This window comes from Lampris incognitus, chromosome 18 (assembly GCF_029633865.1).
Source record: "Lampris incognitus isolate fLamInc1 chromosome 18, fLamInc1.hap2, whole genome shotgun sequence".
In the NCBI taxonomy this organism is placed as follows: Eukaryota; Metazoa; Chordata; class Actinopteri; order Lampriformes; family Lampridae; genus Lampris; species Lampris incognitus.
Window position 1 is genome coordinate 16995716 of NC_079228.1, and position 6905 is coordinate 17002620.

The 6905-nt window shown below is 46.1% G+C and overlaps 1 pseudogene; it reads right to left on the minus strand.

Annotated features, from left to right (window-relative positions):
• Positions 1-405: 405 nt before the first annotated feature.
• On the minus strand, positions 406-5308 carry LOC130128356 (uncharacterized; annotated as a pseudogene).
• Between the last annotated feature and the right edge of the window lie 1597 nt (positions 5309-6905).

A 6905-nucleotide genomic window follows, 5' to 3' on the forward strand; every position in this document is an offset into this window, starting at 1 on the left:
TTTAGCTCATTTATACCTTGATGATAGCCTACTATGCATAAAGCAGCGTGGATGCTGTTTCCAATTGTTCAAAGCTGCCGCAAAAACCTTCTATTGAATTTAACGTGCAGAAGAAGTGAGTTTACATGCTAGAGAGAGAGAGAGAGAGGATGACTAAGGTTTTTTTTTTGGTCTGCTTTAAATAGTTTTTTTTTTAATGTTGTGTGCTTATTTGTTAGGTGACAATCTCTCTCCCAACTACATTGTACTTCATACGGTGATTGGAGTGCGCCAATATTTCATCCTCAGAAAAGGTCTCATCATTAATGTGAAGACAGAAACCGAAGGGGAATGGTGTCCTTTGCTTGTTTCTGAATATCAATACAGCATGCAATGGATGTGGTTACATTTATGCCAATTTACTTTTCATGACTCAGTGGGTGGATCGTCTTCAAACTGGTGGCCAATCCCTGTGGGTTTCTTTTTCTTCTTCTTGCTTCTATCTGCAAACTGCTTCACTGCAAGAAGCCACAGTTTGCCGTCTTTCCACAAACACCATTCTTCTTGCTCAGCTAGAGCTTGTTAGAGGATCAGTGATGCATTGATAAGATTTCAGTGTTGTAATGTTCAAGATAAAGTCAGAGTCTAGAAAATGTGCTTTTATAGTAATATCTAATTGTCAAAAAAATCAATCATTCATTGTCAAAAATTAATCTAAGCATGCTGTATATACTGTATATTGCATACATGCATATTCTGTCATGTCAACCTACCCCATGTAGGTTGACCTGTTAATACTCTAGCATCTTTGCACTCTGCACCATTGCACTATTGTCTTCCTGTTATAACGTCATTTTTCACGATACACTTTTATATACATCTATATCTGTATATAGTAGTTAAATGTTTATTCTTACCTTGTTGTCTTTGTTTTAGCTGTATGTCTATTTTGTGTAAGTACATGGAGTGCAATGGAGGAACCAGAGTCACATTCCTTCTATGTATAGGCCTACACATATTTTGCCATATAAACTGATTCTAATTCTGATTCTTATTCTAACAGACTCAATGGAAGATAATAGCAAACCTACACAGGCCTATGCAGGTTTTAATAGGGGTTGTAAAAAATGTTTCTCTTGATAGGAACAACCAATTTTATGCTACTCCTTACTATTCATTTTAATATTCCAATTTGTTTGCTATTTGCACAAAGTATGCCAGTTAGATATACATTCCAGTGCCATAATTTAGGGGCAATGCATGCATAGCCAAAGCTATATAAACTATATTTTACAAAATATAAATGTTCTTATAAAAAATGCTGAGGCACTTCCGGTTCTGACATAGGTCCTAATAGCTCCAATTTCTTTTCACTTATTTTACCCAATTCTATGACCATAGTTGAATTATTTTAATGTGATTTTAATGCGATATGACTTAAAATTCACTGTCCACCTAACCTTGCTCGAACACAGAACTCTGATAGCCAGAAAGAATAAACTAGAGAACAACATGAGTGAACAACAGCTGAGCTTACGAGTGAGACAAGATGGTGAAGGGTGGCCAACTCACAATGGAACTTCTTCGTGAAGAACTCCAGCTCTCCTGTGAGTCTATCCTGACTGACTTCGGGGCAGAAATTTCCACCCTCAGAGCTGAGGCAAGAAATTGAGACCATACATTTGGGGACAACAAGTTTTCATGGCCTGCACCATGAGATGGGAGAGGAGACAAACTCCGTCAGGACTATGCCCAGGTGAAAACAAAGAAAGTTGACATGGCACACAGTGTCACAGATGCTCTAGACTGCATTCAACAACTGGAGCACCTCGATGAATTGAAAACTAAAAAGCTGAAGTGGCTAAAGAACAAATGTTTTGATCTTGAAAGCAGGAGTCAATGACAAAACTTGAGGTTCACTGGTATCCTGGAGGGAGCAGAGGGCTCCTGTCCCACTAAATTCATGATGGAGCTTATTCCAGAGAATCTAGTGTGGGGGCTGCCCTGCCAGTAGATTACAATATCCTTAACTCCCTGCTCACCTCTGCTGATGTTACAGAGAACGGGAAAGATACTCTGCCCATTCACAACACCTTGGCTGTGAAAGCATTGGATGAACAGCACATCTCTGCCCATTCTCCCACCTGCAGCATGATTGGATACAAGGGTAATCCTCTTGGTGATGCACTGACTCTGTATTGGACAGCAGTGCTGTGTTCAGTGATGTACCTTTGCCAATAAATGGTGGCAAAAATTTGAACTCTTACTCCGCTTAGTCTGCCGAGGTTCACTTCAGTATGCAGTCTGCCCTTTTCTCTTACTGCCCCCACTCCCTAAAGCTCTTTCTCCATGCGTGGAGTCTGGACTCCTGTAAGAGCTCTCCTCTTATGGCAGTGACACATGGGCCTGCCCAAGATCCCTCGTTAGCCACTGTTAACCGAGAGTAAACAAGTCTATTTTGCACGAGCGGCTGCAACTGAAGTCTGCTAACTAAAAACAACAGGAGCAACAAGCAAGTTTAACACAGAGATGACCCACGGACTCTGCAGAAAAACAAAAGAGCGACCAGTTTCTTCAGACCTGCACCATCGAAGCACTGCATGGCAAAGATCCCAGCTAACATCGGAACCACAGACTCGACCCAACCTGGTTTATCAAAGAACATCAGAATGCCAGTGAACACAACAAGGACACCTTTTTTATGGACTGGTAACTGTGAATATCTAGCAAACATAGAATAACCATTTATATAGCTAAGCACTGGGCTGCTTAACTTTATTGATGTTCATTTATTGAATTGGTTGTTCACTGATTCAAAGATACATCCTAGGATGCACTGGGACACATCATCAATGATGTTTCCTGAGGTCCTCGGGTGTTTCGGATCTTTCAACATCATACACCCTCGCTCAGGTGACCTAGCCAGGTTTGATCAGGCCCCAGCTTGTTTCCCAGCAGCATTGGCCCACAGGTCACCCCTTCTGATCCAAAGCCATCTGTAGGCCCTCTCTAGAGCCTCCATGATAGTCATGATGGCTTTCCTTTTTGGAGCCCCAGTGATGCCGAGTAGAGTGTAGACCTTGCACAGTGAGTGGCCAGCAATGCCTCTACACCCCAAATCAATGGGTTCACAATGCACTTTCCAGTCTCTCCTCCGACACTGATCCACCATCTCCTGGTACTTGGACTGCTTCTGTTCATTTGCCTCTTCCATCCGGTCCTTCCAGGGAACTGTTAGCTCTATAAAGAGCACCTGCTTTGAAGAGGCTGATGATAGCACTACATCTGGTCTCAATGAAGTTGTCATAATGTGGTCCAGGAACCTGCTTACCCCCCCCCCCCAAGTCCACTTGCAACTCCCAGTCTGACACAGAGGTGAGGAGACTGGCTGCTGATCTGGGCTGTGACTGAGGCTGCTCACCAGCCCTGACAAAGGCAATGTTCTTCTGTCTGTATGTTTGCTTGGTCTTTGCCAAGGCTTTGGAGATGGCCTCTGTGACTGTCTTCGGCACCTGGTCATGTCGCCATCGGTACTGGCCCTCCCCCAGGGCTGATGGGCAGCTCCTGAGGATGTGATCGAGTGAATCTTTTCCGGGGCACAGAGGACATGATGGAGAATCAATCTTGTCCCAGAGATGACGATTTGCTGGGCTAGGTAGAACATCATACACAGTTTGTACCATTCATTTGATTCACTGTGTTTCTACCTGCCAGATATCTGCCCAGGATATTTTACTCTCCAGCACACCCTCCCACCTTGTCCATGCTCCCTGTTGCCGCATGCCCACCATTCTGCTGGTCCTTTACTCCTCAACACCTCTCTGCCCCTCCTCCAGGACTAGATGGCCTCTGTCCTTGCCATGGGCCTTATCATAGCGAGGTTGTGGGATGGCTCACAGTCCTGCCCATCCAGTTGCCACTGTGCCCACCAATGCCCTGTGTCTCAGCCGAGATTCTACTATTTCCAGGCCTTCCTGGGCTCTCCACCTCCTGCCCGTCTGCACTATAATGCCTGCGGATGCCCTCTAGAGTCATTGGAGTCCCGATAGAGCAGTGCCTCTCTTGTGCAAGAAACCCTGAGCTCCTCGTTGAGGCTGCTGATAGGGAGCTGGAGTTTGTTGTAGAGCCCTGCACGGGACTCCCGGCGATGAAGTCATACGGCCGAATGTCTCTACAGCAAAGTGCGACACATTTCTCGACTATATCTTGTTTAATATGTGCAGGGAGAAGTGCTTTATCTATGAAAGACAGCTTACTCTGACCGGGGAGAATGGAGCAGGTATGTCACCTCAATCCAGAGGTGCCAGACTTGTGCTCATTGTATATCAACACTTTTGCACATTTGTCGCAGCTAACAAAGTCCAGTTCTTTTCCATCTTTGTCTGTCTTAACTGAGAAATTGTTCCAAATATCAGACTTCCTTGCTTTGTTTTTGTATTGTAATGACCAAATTTGAGTTTCTTTTCAACTTAATTTACTGACTGCGTCTTTCTTGTTAGCACTAGCTAAATCGCGGGACCTGCGGGACCTGCGAGACCTGCAGTTTATTTTTTGACCGCCAGCTCCCGCCCGCAGCAAAGTTATAACCACCTGCTCCCGCGAGATTTGCATTATTCCCAATGTAGTCCTCTAGTTTGTTGGTCCTCCCATACAGTGCTGCACTGCTAAGGTTGCGCGGCAGACCCAGCCATCTCTGGAGGTAGCTACTGATCCTCCTCTCCAAGGTCCCCACTGTCGACAGGATTACCTTACAAACCAGCAGAGGTCAAAGGACGTGGGGTAAGATGCCAAGTTGTTAAAACAAAGCCTTGAACCTATCAGGTAGGCCAGGCTTGTCTACTGTGGTGAGACAAGTCTCAAACTCCTTGATGATTGCTTTGATTGCTGCTACATCCCTAAGGCTACAGTCAAAGACCTTGCCTAGACTCTTGACTCATTTATTGGTAATGGATGTGATTGCAATGACATCCAAAAAGAAGCAAAACCGGTCCACCACCTTTCCCCTCTTCAACACAATGGCTCTGGATTTGGCCAGTTTAAAACTCTTCTTCATCCAGGAGATGAGCTTCTCCAGGCCCTGGAGGATCCACCTACCACCTGGCACCGATGAAGTGGTGACATTGAGGGCATCCATAAAGGCTCTGATGGGGGGCTGCCAAATGCCAGACTTGGACAGAGGACCTCTGCACTCAGTTTTAGCTGCCTTGACCACTATATTTACAGCAAGGGTGAGGAGTGCAACTGAGATGGTACACCCAGTTATAATCCCCTTCTCAAGCTGGTCAAGGTGTTGTGGTCCCAGAAGTGACTCTGAGCCTGAAGTTCCCATAATAGTTCAGGATGTGGTCCTTGATCTTACTGGGTACATGGTGCCAGTCCAGGATAGACTCGATCAGCCTGTGAGGTATTGAGCCATATGCGCTGGCAAGGTCAAACCAAAGCACAACTATGTCACCCTTCCCTTTGTGCGCCTCCCTGATCAGCTGGGTGACAACTCCGGTGTGTTCTAGGCACCCTGGAACTCAAGGAATGCAACCATTCTGTACCGAAGTATTAATGTAGGCATTCCTACAGAGGAAGTCTGTCATCCTTCTGGATAGGACACTGACGATCTTCCCCTCCACACTGAGATGCAAGATGGATCTGAACTGCTCTAGCTCGTTTCAGTTCTCTTCCTTTGGTACCCAGACTCCCTCTGCCTGCCTCCACTGGTCCGCTACAGTTCCTCTACACCAAATCACTATCGCCAGCAGGGTGGTGGAAGCACAGAAGGAGACCCCGGGGTCCCTGGGCATTCATCTAGGTGGCTGCCGGTGAGCTCCGCCCCTCCACCTGGAGGAGGGGAGTTGGGGGCGATCAGCACAATGATCTGTGAGTGGAGAGGGTGGAGTCGTCCGACTCCAGCTCAGCCAGCAGATCCAGCAGGTCCAGGGCTTTGTCCATTGAAAAGGTGTCTTGCACCTGCAGCACATCTTCGGTCACAACAGCGACAACAGCGAAGGCTTCTGTCCACCACTGTTTCTCGACCTGTGGCAGGCAGCCCTCACAACAGCTGTGCAGTTCAACGCCTGTAATATGTATGTCCTGACCGGACACCGTCACTGATCTTGATAGAAGACGTCTTCACTCTTCCTTGAATCCGTCTATCATCTAAATTCTTCTCTAGTGCTTGCAGCAGTAGCTGAAGAAAAATGGGAGCCGATTATACAGCCTCGATTAAATATATAGAAGAGTTGCGGCCGTAAGTTGGACCCACCATTAGGTGAGCGTGGACTTAAGTTTTGTTCAGTCCTGCGCAGCGGCGCAAGGGAAGAACCCACTAGAGGGTAAAACATATGTGAAATAGAACTCCCTTGTTTCTGAACACGCGTGGTAGGACAAAGAAACACGTTTCTTGGTGCACGCTCGACATTCGCCCACTTGAGTAAGCACGCTCACACCACTTTTCTTCTGCTGCTGTTTCTTCTTCTCCATCTTCTTTAGTGTTCATTAGCGGTTGGCAAACAAGCTTAAAGGTGCATTACCGCCAACAACTGGACTAAAGTCTCCCACACTCCTCTCTCTCTCTCTCTCACTCACTCACACACACACACACGCACGCACACACACACACACACACACACACACACACACACACACACACACACACACACACACACACACACACACACTCCCCTTTACAGTTAATTAGTTAGGTACACCTAGTTAGATTACATATTGTATGTTTTAACTTTTGATAAGTTTACAATGACTGCTGGGATAGGCTCCAGCATCCCCGTGACCCTGAGAGCAGGATAAGCGGTTCGGATAATGGATGGATAAACGCTTTTGATTATACATGCTGATCTATTCAATTCTGCAAATTATTCAGAACTCCAAGGACCGTCAACCTTTGCTAGCTATTGATATGATAATTCTGGCTGTAG